This window comes from Pogona vitticeps, chromosome 6, assembly GCF_051106095.1.
Source record: "Pogona vitticeps strain Pit_001003342236 chromosome 6, PviZW2.1, whole genome shotgun sequence".
Taxonomy (NCBI): domain Eukaryota; kingdom Metazoa; phylum Chordata; class Lepidosauria; order Squamata; family Agamidae; genus Pogona; species Pogona vitticeps.
In genome coordinates this window covers 70,360,550-70,377,483 of record NC_135788.1, presented here as the reverse complement: position 1 = coordinate 70,377,483, position 16,934 = coordinate 70,360,550, and the positions used below count along the sequence as shown (strand labels likewise).

Here is a 16,934-nt window from a genome sequence, read left to right as displayed (position 1 = left end):
AGTATGGCAACACTGGTGTTGGAGGTAGCCATGGAAACCTTGGAAATCACAGCCATGTTTAGGCATATCTAAGAGCTGATAAATTTTCATTCCCTGGTTTATAAGTCATATACTTTTGAGTGGTCGATTCCAGTACTCCCCCCGCAAAAAAGGACATTCATCTTTATGGCCTATTTGCTGTTTACAAAAGCATCTGATTTGCAGTTGTCACAAACAGAAGGCTTAGATGTATTCTTGTTCTCACATAACAAGATAATGCTAAAATGGCCATTTCCAGGCATATATTAGAAGTTCAGACTCTAACATAAGGCAGTTGCCTCTCTTCATGAAGGTAAATTTCTATTCGCAAGTCAGACATTCATGCCATTTACAGTTAGATCTGCTGTAAAATTACAATTTTTGCATTCTGTAACAATGAATGTCATCAAGTTCAGCTGGATTGTTTGTGTGCTAAGGACACTTTTGACGTTGATATTAGAATCCTTGTCTTGTTTTTCATATGGCCCAAAAGAAAGCCACACAAAAAGCCTTGCTTTTATTTGGCACTGTTCAGTTTTGTTTGCCTATATTGTATGGGGTTGTAAAGAAGGCTGAGAACCGTAAAATTACCCATAAAGATTTTCAAGTAAGTCCCTAAGTGTTGATAGAAATAGTTCCCTGAAGAGCTAGCTTTGTGTTGTATTTTTTAAAAAATGGGAAACTGAAGGAACCGTTTATTGTGTCATCAGCTTTCAAGGGCTGCAGCCCATTTAATCAGATGTATTCACTATTACCCTAAATTTTAGGAATATTACATTTGCAGAGGGAAGAGAAATGACATGACGGAACAGTGAGCTTGTTAAGATTGCCTTATTTTCAGTTCCTTGTTGAATATGAAAGCATTGATGAAATGGGTGTGGACAATGGAAAAGTTTATAATCTCTGCTAAACCCATGCAAGATTGAGTAGGGAACAAACTGTATGGATATGTAGCTTGGAATGTCTAGAACAAAACTATTGAGAAAGACCAGATGGAACCACATCAGAGATGGGAGGAATATTTTATTTTTGGAATACTGCATCCAGCATGGTTGGCATTCATGCTATCTGGAATGTTCAAGGAAATGTGGTCCAGATAATAATTCTCTAGTGTGTCTTCATCTGCTCTGCTAGAACCGTCTTGTTCTAAACATTCCAAGCTACTTATCTGTCAGGAAGGGAAAACAAAACACAATTTGAAACCCTGTCATTGCTGACTAGAACAAGGGACAGAGAAGAGGCATGTCAATACCTACCTAAAATTTCCATCTCTGATAAAAGATTAACATGTTTTCATGAGTAGGCATCTAAAGCAAGTGACTACTGTCCAGTTTTCTGTCACTTTGGAGATGATGTGGAATACCTCAAACCCCAAAACTACCTAAAACAAACCAGGAGTGTCTAGAAGGCTAGTTTTTGGGAAATGAGTAAGGTTAATCCTAAAACAATGCTGGGGGCTGGTCTTGAGAGCTGTTTAGAAGGTGAATGGTAACTCCTGGAGGATTTCAGAATTCATCTCTTTTTTTCCTGAATGAGCAAGGCTGTAGGGAAGGCTGAAGACTGGGGGGGGGGAGCGTGGGACACCACAGAGGTTTTCAGGCAAACCAAGGGCTGCATTTTGCCCACTCCAGCAACTGGCAGAGCCCATTGGTTTGATGCAATTATCTGGTAGATGAGGTATTGTTACATACAATGGGGATTCTGATAGCATGTGCAACCAGGCCAGGAAGAATTCCATTGGAATTAAATAGATGCAGACTAATTAGGAAGAAATTTGATAGGCTGGACTTGCAAGTCAGTTTAATCCTCCCCCCATTGTCTTCTATAGCATAAAATAAATAGTAGAGATTGTTGGCTTCTTTAGTTTAAACACAGTAAGGCTTGACAAAATGGTTCTTAAGTGCAAAGCCATTATACCAAAATGCAGTCCCTTTGTGCACAGGGGCCAGTCTGTGTACAACTGATTTAGAATTAGCCACGATGCTGTTCAGAAGAATCACATCAATTCTGTTTTATCCCCCCCCCCATCTCCCCAAGCCTACAAATGCTTAACAAGCTTGAGTTCATTTGCTTGAGCCACAAATCAATAAAAAATTGATGTTGACTGGGAGATACTGGAAGTTGTGGTCCAGAATGTTAACTTTCCCAAACTGTAACAAATATAATCTATAAAGCAGTCTTGTATATAAGTACACAAAAATTGTGCTCGGTGCAGTGGAGGGACACACCACTCTGTCCCTGTCTCACCAGCATGTAATTCCAGGCACTCATCTGCAGTCAGTTTCCTCTTTCTTATGGCTATCACTAGGCTAATGTTTAAGCACAAGGCTAGTTGAACAGATATACTTCCCACAACCACTAGATTTTCAGACGGCCTTAATCTCATGTCTCCTGCTTGGCAACTCTCACTGTATAAAAAGGTACTCTGGGCATGATCAGGATATACAGTAGGACCACGGCAAGGAACCTACTTAAACTTGTGTGCCATTTTCAGTTTCAGAATGATGGGGCAAAATAGCAGCGTATATTAGCTTAAAGCTCTTACAGCCGGTGACTAAGTTTTTGCACACATATTTCAGTTTGGTAGAATTGGGTCAGAGGGACATGCATCAGCTGAGTAGCTACCAAGTAATGGGAAAGGGGCTGGCCGTCTGTGGAACTTCAGAGGTCCAGATTCAGACCTCAAGGAAATACCTATTGTTTTTTTAAAACAATGTTTTAAAAAAAGAACTCTTAAACAGTTAACAAGAATACATAGCTGTGTTCCTCCTTACACACAAAAATAGCATTAATAAAGTTAATCTTTCCAAACGCCTGCATGAGTCAGAGGGATATTGATTATATCAGTAAAAGGAGGCCATATTTAGAAGAAAAACTTAGAATGATCCTTTTTTACTGCTCTGACTTGTTTAGTCAGCTTGTCCATTTGAACAGTCCACCACAGTTTAAAAAACATTGTAACAATGTAATTTGCCTATCCATTTTCCAGTTAGTGGCTATTAGTGATCTTGCTACCCAACAGAGAGATGTTAGAAAGTTTTTATGGTGTAAAGTGGGACTAGTTGCCACAAACAGGGAGAGTAAATTCAGAACTAGTGAAAATTCAACTGATTTATGCATTTTAATATGTTTCTTTAGATAATTAACCAAAGCATTAAAAACTGAAGGCCAAAACTGCCGCATTTCAAAGTATAGTCCTTCCTGACTCCTTTTCTCCAACACATGCTGGAAGATTCCCCATTAATGTATTTGAGTTTCAGGTGACTGAGGTACCACCTCTGTATGAGCTTTAAGCAACGATGTTGTGTGATTGCCTAGTGACTGCCAGGTAATGTCATTTATTTAATAACATTTTTTTCTCCCATGCTTGCTTTCAAACCGTGAGGAAACTGAAATTAGTATCAATCAGAAAATTATGCATCTGTGATATTTCATCTTTACATGGTCTCACAGGAGCTGGATGGAACTGATAACAAATCTGCAGGGATTTGAAAATGATTTGAGTTAGATGGGGCAGGGTGTAGTCTGGAATTCCCTAGGCATCTGAGGCAATTTTTTTTAAAAAAAAAATCCAGATAATGACTTCAAATTAGCAATGTTTTAAGGAACCTTGTTATTCCTCGTCATGTAAACAAGCTTCAAAAAAGCTGTTTTATTAACTGCTACATAACGGTGTTCCACCACCTTCAGGAGCTTTTGAGACACGGTTTGAATTCCTGAGGTGATCCTTCAAAGGAAGAATGTCAGCGACAATTCAGGAGACATCTTTTGCTTGATGCAGATACATATTAAGTGGCATTGAGAAACTGAGCATTATTCAAACATGGTGCACACACTGCTTTATTAATGAGGCTCACTTTAGTGAAGTCAACTGTTCTGAATGGAAAGCAAAATCCTGCTGACCTAGTGTACATGCCAATTAGGCACCAATTTCACAGCAATAAACTGCTCAGCACTGGCAGATGATGACGTACCTCTTAGGCTAACAATTAAAAATAAACTTGATGCTTTTTTCTTCCTGTCATGTTCAGACATTATTTGAGTTGTAACAAAAAGACAAGTATGTGTGAGGGTTTGTGTCCTGGCTCCCCTTTTTCTTGAAATAAATTGACGGACTTCTTGGGTTTAGAAATCGGAGTCACATTTATCCTATGTCTACAAAAGTTTTCCAACCATTGTCTCCCTCTAACAGTGGGTTAGGAGGAGGTTTCCAATCTTCAACTTTAAAGGGCTTTGTTTCCTGGGTATTCCAGGGACCCGGCCAGTCCAGTGAATAGTCTACAGTCAATAATCGTTTCTGTTCCCCTTCCAATAAGGGTACTGTATCTTCATCCTGGTCATCTGTTCATATTGGTTCTTGTGGGGAGACATCCTCTGGCCAAAGTCTCCCAAAGGACCCCTCTGCTGGTGTTGCATTATCTTCTATTCTAGTCTCTCCCTCTTTTCTCTCTCCACCTTTTCCTTTTCCTCCCTCAACTTCCTCCTCCACTCCTGTCTCCCTTTCTCCCCAATAAGAGGGTTTGGGTGTAGACTCACTCCTTCTCCAGGCATCAGCCTCCTCTCTTGGGACCTTTAGTTTCTCTGCCTTGCCAGTCCAAGGGTCCTCCAGCCATATTCACACCCAACCTCCCGGCAAACTGTCTTCCCCCTTCCTTATATCTCCTAACCCCGCCTCCACTTATACCCGGGGTTGCTGTTCTCTTCCTGCCAAGATCTTCCCGCCTTCTCCAACAGACATCCCCCTCAGTTTTTGCTCCACGTTCCCTAGGCTTTGCTCTGGTGGTCTATTCTTCCTGGGAGGGGGGATGGGCGGTGTTTGCACCTCTTTGTTGGCAGAGAGCGGGAGGGACGGTGCTCCCATGAGAGGGGCTTTGCTCTCACCACCAGCCTCTCAATATGCTGTTGAAAATGATGGTTATTTTTGCATGTAGCACTTTTCATGTAGATGTGTTTATATCTTGCGTGTCCTCACATACTGCATTTAAGGTTACATAAAAATCTATGCCAGGGCAAGGGTTTGAACTTGGCTATTTAATTCCAGCACTATAGCTCTTATACCACACAAATCTTCTGAATATTCCTTGCCCTTATTCTAGCATACCCTGGCTAAAATCTAGTAGTAAGTTACAGCTAGAATAGGCCTATTGAACTTATAAAATTTACATAGGTGTTGACTCACTAAATCCACACTGATTCAATTGGCCTGCTCTTGCTGTGATGTACTACTGGATTTTAATCATTGTTTTTACTGTCTTCTGCATAACTTACAAAGAGAAAGCCACAGAGAATCCAACATGATGATACAGAGGATCCAAAATCATGATACCTCTGACTGCATATGGACAAGGAAGGTAGAAAATTGGTCCCACCCACTACCACTATGTGCTGTCCAAAATAGTGTCCCCTAAAAAGAAGTAATCCGTTAATAGGATAAAGGTTCTCTACCTGACCTTAGAAATGAAATCCACTTGATATTGGCTCACGTATGCATGTATTTGGCATGATCTATGGTCATTCTCTGATCATTCTCTGCTGCATATGTAAACATTTCTAATAGAAAATATTGTGTTTTCAGGGATGTTTGTGGGCTGTCCAGATGGGAAGGAGTGATGGGGATTGCAGTCCAACAACATCTGAACCATATTACCCACTCTAATGTAAAGAAGTACTAAGGTTTTCATGATTAACCTGTAATGGCCTGCTCACATCTGAGTCAGTGCTTTAAACTCATGCTGTTAGTCTGCATGTATGCAAAAGACACATTTGAATGTAGTGATCTTTAATTTTCAGTCAGGTTAGATTACAAGGATTTTACAATCAAAACACTGATTTTACATAGATGACTAGGTTTATGTAACACTTCCAGTTGTATGAACCTATTTGTCATTTTCCACAATCTCAGTTATTTGGGCTGTGGTCTCAGGTTTCTCCAGAAAGCTGAAAATAAAAGGCAATGGTTTGGGTGGGATCTGATTTGGTTATATGTGTTGGGTTCTTGCTTATCTTATTTAAAAGTTTAAAAAAGTTGGTGTGAAGGAGGCTTTGAAACTAGCCAAAATCTAAACCAAGCAGGTTACTATTGTGGACCAGAATCTTGTTGGAATATTTGTACACACAAGAGGAATCATGCAAGCAGTTTACAGAATTCGTGCATCATCATGCACTGGTTGCAAAATTTGTTGCTTAATCACCATTTAATGGACAAATGGTGCAAACATTTCTGTGATTAACATTGTATATACAGGTTTCTGGCCATGATGTTTGTAATTAATCATACAATGGTTATGCAGTGAAGTGTTGTTGTTGTTTTCTCCTCAAGGACAAGGATGTATTGAGTTGGATCCAGACTTGCTTCTCCTTTTGTTAATGAAATTTTGATCATGACAACTTGGTCATGATTTCAGTGTGTCTACTTTTAAAAGCATGAGTGAAGTCCAGCTCAACCCAATGATTTCCCAAGATCCACACAGTCAAGTCAGAATTACTACCTTCTGGGCTTCTTCTCTCTTTTGGCTTTTTTCTGCTCATTTTTCACTTAGCAGCTTGAGAGCAGGAGACAGATTCGTTGCAGAAACAAAATACCCATCTCCAGTCAAGTGTCACCATATAGAAGATGGATGGCCATTTTCAAGGTAGACGGCTGTTTTATGAGTGCTTCTAATACCACAGAGAGTTGTTGGACAAAGCAGATTCTCAGACTAGGCATTTCTAAATGAGTCTTGTACCTAAGAATAATGCTTTGATGCTCCTGTCTTGCTATGGGCAAGGAAAAACCAAGCTCAGCTAAAATGTTCCTCTTCAATTGCCCAATGCATTGTTGTAAAGAGTTTCTTTCTTTCTTTCTTTCTTTCTTTCTTTCTTTCTTTCTTTCTTTCTTTCTTTCTTTCTTTCTTTCTTTCTTTCTTTCTTTCTTTCTTTCTTTCTTTCTTTCTTTCTTTCTTTCTTTCTTTTAAATTCGTGGCTGCTGTCACCATCTGCAGTGATCATGGAGCCCAAGAAGGTAAACTCTGTCACTGCCTTCATTTGTTCCCCTTCTATTTGCCAGGAGGTGATGGGGACAGTGGCCATGATCTTAGTTTTTTGATGTTGTGCTTCAGACCATTTTTTTCACTCTCCTCTTTCACCCTCATTATGAGGTTCTTTAAATCCTCCTCGCTTTCTGCCATCAGAGTGGTGTCATCTGCATATCTGAGGTTGTTGATATTTCTTCTGGCAATCTTGATTCCATCTTGGGATTCCTCCATTCTGGACTTTCTCATGATGTATTCTGCATATAAGTTAAATAAACAAGGGGACAATATACCTTTCCTTAGTGGGGACTAAATATGAACTGATGCTAAAAGTTCGTGTTATTTCTGTCTGTTGAGAGCTGTTATTTCTTTCATTCTTCCTTTATATATCCTGTAGAAAACCCAACTGTGAAATGTATATTCTTAAAATTTGGCATGTAGGCAACGGGAACGTAAGGATATGTGTTTCTGTGCTCATTGGCTGAGTAATATTTTGAGTCACTAAGTGGCAGACTTTATATACTAGGTCACAGTTTTGCAGTCTGTATCACATGACACTAGAGAGCTATGATTTAGGTACTGACCACTCTACATGAGTTCATCTTGAGGCTGTGAACATGTTGCTTCATATCTGAAGTTCTTATATTGGCACCATTATCCCATTTTCAAATTTTTCATTTGAAAGAGTCTCTCTCTTTATCCCAGATTCAGTGTGTTCTGATCTCAGTTCAGTGGGGTTGAGATACCACTGAAAAAAAAAACTTTCTTTGGCAACCAGTCTTTGTTGCTCATTGTTTCTGATCTCTGCAAAAATGTCTCCATATATTTACTGAGTTTATGAAGAGGGCAGCACAATCTCTTGAACTATGCAATATAGTGAGGACATCATTAGAAGAGGAGCCCTTCAGGCTTAAAACCTGTCTCTTTATCTTAGGAGCTTTTCTGAGCTCCGCATGTTACACATTGGTTTACTTTTGCTTTGTAATTGTTCCTCAGGTGATAATCATAGGCTTAATTTGCAAATTGATTTCTTGGGGTTGGAGTTTTGAAGGAATTGCATCTTGGAGAGAAAAAAGGCTATCATCTTTTAATTATATATATATATATATATATATATATATATATATATATATATATATATATATATATATATATATATATATATATATATATATATATATATATATATATATATATATATATATATATATATATATCTTGATAGCCACCACACTGCATACCACCAGCTTTTGGATTTCAGGACTCTTGCGTCGAAAGAAATAAGAAAAGATCTAGAAAGGCATAACCATGAATCCACCTCTTCAAAACGTCAACACAGGGAAAGAAAAGACCAAAACAATTTTTGATCCAACTCAGATCTAATAGCAGTATTCATTCTGACTGAATTAGACCATAGCCTTCCTTTCAAATTTTAGGGCAGAGTCCTGCAATGCAAATGCCAGGTGTATGTGGGTGTGTGGGTAATGTGTGTTTAGAATATCATAAAGATTAATAATACACAACCCGTAGATCACTTCTTTTTGTTTTCACAACTGTAGTATTGTGAAATACTCCAGTTATGCGGATTAGTTTATGCATGAAGTGACAATGCTTGCTCACATAATTCATATAAGGATCTGGTTGGTTCACTGCTCCTACTGGATTGCTCCCGTGCTCTATTACATCATTTCTGAGAAAGCTTAGAATAAGTTTTTCAAATGGCAGATCTTCCTTTTATGTCAAATGGCCAGCTGCCATTTAATTGATTAGTGGCTGAAGAAAGATTGCCACAAGTTAGTCAGCATTTTGGGTCAGGTCAGGACCAGATTTTAAAATATGATTACTATTGGACCCCACTCCCCAACTGTATTCCCATAAAGGGACCTCAACAGAGCAATCAAAGTGTATTCTCGAAGGCTTTCACGGCCCAGATCTGATGGTTGTTGTGGGTTTTCCAGGCTGTTTGGCCGTGTTCTTAAGTTTTTTCTTCCTAACATTCTGCCAGTCTCTGTGACTGGCATCTTCAGAGGACAGGAGTCAGAACTCTGCCCTGGGTTAGGAAGAAAAACCTTAAGAACATGGCCAAACAGCCCAGAAAACCCACAACAACAATCAAATTATGTCTGCTCAGTTCTGTGTAGTCCCACTCACATAAATAAAACTTCCTCCTGAATAAATGTTAGAGGCTGCAGTTCTATAAACACTCACTTGGGGATAAGCCATAGGAAAAAATATGCATCTTATCTGGCTGTACCTATTGTTGTTTAGTCGTTTAGTCGTGTCCAACTCTTCGTGATCCCATGGACCAGAGCATGCCAGGTCTTCCTGTCTTTCACTGCCTCCCGGAGTTTGGTCAAATTCATGTTGGTCGCTTCACAGACACTGTCCAGCCATCTCATCCTCAGTCATCCCCTTCTCCTCTTGCCTTCACACTTTCCTAATATCAGGGTCTATACCAGGGAGTCTTCTCTTCTCATGAGATGGCCAAAGTATTGCAGCCTCAGCTTCAGGATCTGTCCTTCCAGTGAGCATTCAGGGGTGATTTCCTTTAGAATGGATAAGTTTGTTCTCCTTGTAGTCTAGGGGACTCTCAACTAATATTTCATATTATGGCTGGAATCCTTTTTGAAATTTATGTATTTATTATTATTTATTTATTTAAAATATTTTTATCCTGCCTTTCTCCTTAAAAGGACCCAAGGTGGCTTGCATCATCAAAACGACAATATTTAAAAGCTAAAAACAGTAAGTATACAAATGTTTAAAAAGAGTTATACAAGTATCGTATTAAGAACGGTAAACAAAATCAATACTAAAAACACATTTAAAAGCAGCAGAGCTCAATAATCCAATTTGAAAGTTTAAAATAAAAAAACCCTCTCAAACTGCCAGCCAGGAAGGAAGAGCCTGCCCGAAGAGAAAAGTATTTGCCTGCTTGCAGAAGGAAAGCAAAGATGGGGCCAGCCTAGCTTCACATGGGAGGGAGTTCCAGAGTCTGGGAGCAGCAACAAAGAAGACCGTCTCCCATGTCCCCATCAAGTGCGTCTGTGAGGGTGTCAGGACTAAGAGAAAGGCCTCCTCTGATGATCTGAAAGCCCGGGCAGGCTCAGAGAGGGAGATGCAAACTTTTAGATAGCTTGGACCTAAGTTGTTTAGGGCTTTATAAGTTAAAACCAGCACTTTAAATTGTACCCAGAAACAGAACAACAGCCAGTGGAGCTGCTGTAACAGGTAAGCTATATGTTTCCCATAACCAGCCCCAGTTAACAATTTGTCTGCAGCATTTTGGACCATCTGGAATTTCCAAACACTTTCCAAAGTCGGTCCCAAGTAGAGTGTGCTTTGTGAAGGCTTTCATGGCCGGGATCTAATGGTTGTTGTGGGTTTTTCGGGCTCTTTGGCCATGTTCTGAAGGTTATTCTTCCTAACGTTTCGCCAGTCTCTGTGGCCGGCATCTTCAGAGGATAGCACTCTGTGCTTTCTCTGTCCTCTGTGCTGTCCTCTGAAGATGCCGGCCACAAGAGACTGGCGAAACGTTAGGAAGAACAACCTTCAGAACATGGCCAAAGAGCCCGAAAAACCCACAACAACCATTAGAGTGTGTTACATTAATCCAGTGCAGATGTAACTAGGGCATGTGTCGTGGTGGCCAAATCAGCCCCCTCAAGAAACAGGCACAGCCAGTGCACTAGCACCCCTGGCTTCTGCCAAAACCTGGGCATCCAGGCTCAGAGGCAAATTCAGGAGCACCTTCAAACTGTGCACCTGTGCAGGTGTAAATGAAATCAGATAAGCTACAGTGGTGCCTTGCTGTTAATTGACAGTGCTGGTGACATGCCCATCTCTTGACCAGGTCAAAACCTCATTAATTAGCAGCAATTAACTGCTCAATTCATGCAATTTCACTTAAACATGGCTGTCACTGACTGACTAGATAACTGAGTGAGATTGAAACTTGGCTACAGAGTCAGGATTCCATATTCTGCCTTCTGGGGGAAAAGCAAGCTTGGATAGCCTTGAGCAAGTTGCCCAGTCCCAGAGCATTCTCATTTTAAAAAGGACTAGTGAACCTCTTTCCAAGTATTCTCTACCTTAAATATCTTGGAACTGGTTGCCATACATCTGAAGTGACTTGATGGCAGGTAATTATTTATTACTAGTTAAATCACCAATATAATTTTGCCCTATTTTTCAACACAAAGGACTTCATAATTCTGTGCTCAGTCTTAAGAAAAGTAATGTCTTGTGCATATCTTGGATATGTCCTGATAAACACAAAATATAATGGAAGACACAGCCAGCCATAATCAGGCTTGCAGACGTCCAACAGGTTTTACTGAACATACTGAGTATATGATTTTCTCTTTTCTGTGAAAATCAGTTTAACTTAGAAATCTATCAGATGGGCCGCATAGGTTCCAAACTATAAATAATCATATATGTAAGGAAAAATACCAAAGCTGTTATTAATAGGAGCAACAGCAAAATAGGAACCTTATAATTCTCTTTCTTTCTCTCTCCCCTCACCCTGCCATAATACATGTGGCTCATTTTGCATCAGTGAATAAGCACAAATCCAGCATGAGCTGACCTTGGACAACAATAAACATGACTCATAAGGGGGCTTGTCTACAGTGTACGTTTTAGGCAAACATTAATAAAAGAAGAGGCAAATGGCCTCTTCTTCACTGAAACAACCACATTATAGCATGGACAACTGACACGTGGCCTCCCTAATCTCAAGGCAGCAGCTTTCTAACTGGGTATCACATAACAAAGGGATAAAGGAGGAGAAGCTCCTAAACCTTGACATAAATAATGACCTCTGGGCTTTGGAGATATACATGTTCTCATTTTCGTCTTAAAGGTTTTCGCATCTGAAGATAAGGGAGAACTTGTTAGAAAGTTATTTTGGACTATAAATCCCAGGACACTTTACTTGGCATAGCCATTGGCCCTAATACCTGGGGATTATGGGAGCTGTAGTCCAGTTCATATTAGGGTGACATTTCTGTTAGAAATCAAAGACGAGGGGTAGAGAAGAAAAGGGGGGTAAAGCTTTTCTAAGGTCTGTCGCAAAGTAACAAAAAAGAAGTGAATCACTTGATGGAAATATTATTTATTTTCAGATTTATAATTCAGGTTTCATAATTTGGATAGAATGCCAGATAAATTATTTTTCACTTCCCTGGAAAATTCCAGGGTTTTTCGGGAAGAAGAAAGCCCAAGAATTTGGCTGAAATAATATGCATGAACAAGTCGGATTCTGGCACTTGATATATGCTAGCATTAAGCAAAGAAGAGTGGGTTTTGTCTATTATTATTTTGCATTTCAACAAAATGTTAGATACTTTTATACATTTATCCCTGGATGAGATATGTGTAGAATGGAACTGGGGTGGGGGGGGGCACCGAGCTGCTGCAGGTTGTGCATTTCCTCAACCCACAGGTTCGTTCTTTGTGTAATTTCATGGCATGTGGCCAAGAAACTGAAGAGTCCTCAGCCAGGAATAAGGTCACATTCTGTGCCAGAAGTCTCTTCCATCACATGATTCATGTGTGAAAAATAAGTAGACCTGACATTTGTTTTTCATTAGTATTCTTTATAATGTAGTTTCCTGCCTCACATGCATTTGGGAACAACACTTACTTTTCTCACAATGGTCCAGATCCACGATGCTCCATGTCACTGTGAGATACGTAAATGTTAACTCGACATCTAGCCTTTCTAACACTGGAATGGACTCGCTAACGTGGGAAGGACCCATCAAAGAGCACTTTGGTGTCTCTGCGATTTCACAGTACCTTTCAACATTGACAAAACACTGAAAGCAATTTAGCATCAAAGCCTGTAAGGTTGAAACAACACCAGTTCCAAAATAGATGGTAGTGGAGAAAAAAGAACAGAGGAAGAGAAGTTAAAAGGGACAGTGCAACCTGGTATCATACAAAGGATATACAGATCTTACCGATATATCTTACGGACCCTACTGATCATTTAGTCTATGAATCACGAAAGAGCCAGCCATGATTGGTGTGAGTGCTGTATGCCATCCTATGCCAGTGACTCAGAGTATGCACCATGACATCAAACCAAACACTCTGAATGACAATTTGTTACAATGATGTTGCAGAAGTTAGTTCTGCTCCTGATCTAGTAAAAGTGCTTCAGAAAGAACAGATAAGCTTCCTTTTTAGTCGTGACCACTATCTGCTTTCACATAGCGATACAGATTGGCTGCTGGCCACATGCAGGATGTAGATTGTGTCAAAAAGAATAGGTGTTCGGCTGGAACACTGGTGGAATTCGGGAGGTGGTCTTTGGCATGCTGTGACTAATCTGTGCACCAGAGGACAGTAGCTGTCTTGAGGCTTCCATGGCTTATAAGCATGCATTCTTTGACTTCAGGCCAAATAAATTAAGAGTTTCTCACACTGTTCTCCCTCTCCCTGCCTCAACTATGTGTATGCACTGATATTTTTGTGAGGAAACCTCACTCCTGAATATCCTCAGTCCATGGTATGGCATTTCTGCTTCTCTATAGATTTGCTTTCTCCCTCACACCTTTTGCCAAATATCGCGTTTAGTCGTTTAGTCGTGTCTGACTCTTTGTGACCCCATGGACCAGAACACGCCAGGCCCTCCTATCTTCCACTGCTTCCCGTAGTTGTGTCAATTTCATGTTGATTGCTTCACAGACACTGTCCAGCCATCTCATCCTCTGTCGTCCCCTTCTCCTCTTGCCATCACACTTTCCTAACATCAAGGTATTTTCCAAGGAGTCTTCTCTTCTCATCAGATGGCCAAAGTACTGGAGCCTCAGCTTCAGGATCTGTCCTTCCAGTGAGCCCTCAGGGTTGATTTCCATTAGAATGGATAGGTTTGTTCTCCTTGCAGTCCAGGGGACTCTCAAGAGCCTCCTCCAGCACCACAATTCAAAGGCATCAATTCTTCGGCGGTCTGCTTTCTTTATGGTCCAGCTCTCACTTCCATACATCACGACAGGAAAAACCATAGCTTTGACTATTCGGACTTTTGTTGGCAAGGTGATGTCTCTGCTTTTTAAGATGCTGTCTAGGTTTGTCATCGCTTTCCTCCCAAGAAGCAGGCGTCTTTTAATTTTGTGGCTGCTGTTGTTGCCAAATATGCAGGAGCACTAATGTAGCATTAGACAAAAGGTCTATGATCAATGATTAATTAATTTTTGCTGTTGCCCTGATACATTACCCTTCTTCACCATGGGCAACAGGTGGATTAAGAAAGGGACACTTTTGTCCACTGTAGGCATTGAAATGCCCCTCCCATTTCATCCATGAGCCATCAGACGTTTTTATTAAATCTGAGATGAACCCAATCACATAAATCAAAGTAACGTAGTAAAAAAATAGTTCAAGTGCATTGGTCAGTAGACTAGCTTACAAATTTCTTCATGGTGAGCCCAGAACTCTTTGAATTTGCAAAAGATGTATCTATTGGGAAACTAATTCCCACTGACTGACTAATAATCATTGTTGTTATTCTCTCAAATTTTTCATTAAGTATATACAACAGTTTTCCATGCTGGATAGCTCAGTGGTTTATATATCTGGCTGTGGAGCCAAAGACTGGGAGTTCGATTCCCCACTGTGGCTCCTTCAGAGGGGTTGGACTCGATGATCCATAGGATCCCTTTCAGCTGTACAGTTCTCAGATGATGATGTTGATGATGATGTGCTCAGAGTATCTGTGATGAAACAAACAAAACTGTTTTTGGTGAAGAAAAATTGGATATCAGAGGGAAAGTCATAGCGTAGTCTTCCTCCAGACATGCTAGTTATTTATATGTTTGGGTGTTTATTTTATTCTTGGAATGGGGGATGGAAGTTGAAATATATGACTACCTTTCTGACACTAAAATTGGCAGCATATCCAAGTGAAACAGATTGAGCTGCTGCATGAGAATAAGATCCTATGTGCTTGTTTATACTGAATTGCTTATTAAACAAGACTAATGTATTTTAGGTATTTTTATTAGATTTATATCCTTCGTCTCCCCCCCTCCATGAGAGTCAAGCATGAGGATGTAGTAACTTTAAAATGAGCTTCAAAGAGACTGCTGAGAGTTAGAAATGTGGTTTAACTATGTCAAGCCTTAGCTTGATGCCCTTTTGAATTGGAGCCAGGGCTTTTTTTGGTGTCCCAAATTTAAAACGTCACTTGGTGTTGCTTCTCTAAATTTTACATTCCAAAAAGAATCAACTGTTTACATACCTTAAATGTTCACAGTGGGTTAAATTTAGGAAAGTTGCTCTTGATCCAGTTTCCTACAGACTGGGAATTAGTTGCAGTGGCATCTGTTCAATTCAGCAGTGCCAATGTCCCCTTGAAATCAGTGAACCATCATTAACTTTAGATTCAACAGTTTCAATGAGACCATGTCTATGCATGTCTGTTCAAAAGTAAGCCCACCTGTTTTAAATGAGACTTACTTGCAGGTTTGAAAGAGTAAACTTTCCATGTTCCTTTTCTATTGGGCTTCTGGCCTGACTGAGGCCCTTGAGATCTCTAGTGGATGATGTGCATCTACAGATTCCTTGGGGAATTGCTCCCCGTTAGAACTTCTGATCCTTCGAACAATATCTAACAGGTGGCAGCAATGCCCTAAGGCATCTCGTGTTGCTCACATCTATTGCATAATCTCTATCCCTTTCTGAAGGAGGAGGATCTTGCTTATTCATGTATTTGTCATCTCTCAGGTTGATTCCACATATTGTTAGAGAACTGCCATCACCACTGTTTCCTGGTCATGCTGGCTAGAGCTGAAGGGCATTGCAGACCTATAATATGGAGGACCTTAGTTCCCCATTTCTGTTCTGGAGGATGTGAGCACTCCAACAATTATGCTGGTTAGCCGACCTGGTTCATCTCTAAATCCTTAATGACTTCCAATCTGCATATCTTTAAGGTGGCATTTCCCCACTTACTATTTACAATGTTTGTCTGTCATCCATATTCCATCAGGTTGTTGGCTTCAGCAAAGAGGTAGGCTTTCTTGGGTTGGGGCAGTTCTGTCACAAAATACATTCCTGAGGGCTTTCAGCATGTTTTGCAAAGTATCTGGACAAAAGTTTTTTTTTTTTTTATTTTTAAATACAGTTAAACTATGATTTTCAGAACATTTCCAGATTATTTTTCTTTTGGTGTCTTTGCCTGTATATCCCACACCCATCACACTTTGAAGACATCTTTTTCAGGGCAGGGGAAGACTCCTTTTTAACAATTATTGAAATAAAATATGGGGTTTTAGTGACTCATTCACAAATTCTGGGATGTCAAACTTAAGAAGAGATCAGGGCATCCTCTGATCAAGCAGAAATAATGGCACCTTATGAATGAACATTGTCTGAAGCTCCTCCTGCTGTTGCTCCAACAGCACATCAAGAAGCAAAGTACCTTATCTGAAAACGGAGCAAGAATGGGTTTCACTTTCAACATTTCTCAGGATTCAATGCAGATAGCAGCGTTGCACAGCTTCATCAGTCATCAGACAAGACTGCTAGCCATTACACTAGCTTCTTTGCCAAAACTTTCTTTTACATCCCTGATTTTAAAAAAAAGAGCCTCATGGCAGCTTAAAGACTTTAATTTGGGATGCACGTTGTGGCCTGCAGCCCACTAAGAAGGGAAGACTGCTCAAATAAATGTGCTTTCTTGCACATAACAGCACAGGAAACTCCACTTGAGAAATGTTACTCAGAGTTTTTTGGACCTTGTGAAGTGAGGTGTGGAAGAGAATGAATCTTTGAAAAATTGGGTGGCAGCACCTTACATAAGTGATGCCTTTATGATCATAGAAATTAGTTACCTTGGGTCCTTTTAAGGAGAAAGGCAGGGTAAAAATATTTGAAATAAATAAATAAATAAAA

General features: G+C 40.0%; 1 protein-coding gene and 1 long non-coding RNA gene across 4 annotated transcripts in view; one reads left to right on the top strand and one right to left on the bottom strand.

The window, feature by feature from the left end:
* The window catches only part of LOC144583555 (uncharacterized), a 457,862-nt gene that overhangs the window by 365,679 nt on the left and 75,249 nt on the right, over positions 1–16,934 (bottom strand). The gene's annotated exons all lie outside the window — the stretch shown is intronic.
* The window catches only part of STAC (SH3 and cysteine rich domain), an 89,996-nt gene that overhangs the window by 11,359 nt on the left and 61,703 nt on the right, over positions 1–16,934 (top strand). The window contains exon 2 of one of the 3 annotated variants that reach the window (XM_073003821.2): positions 9,722–9,773. The exons of the other annotated variants lie outside the window; for them this stretch is intronic. The gene's annotated coding sequence lies outside the window, so the exon portion shown is untranslated. The remainder of the gene's footprint in view (positions 1–9,721; positions 9,774–16,934) is intronic. 3 annotated transcript variants of the gene reach the window in all.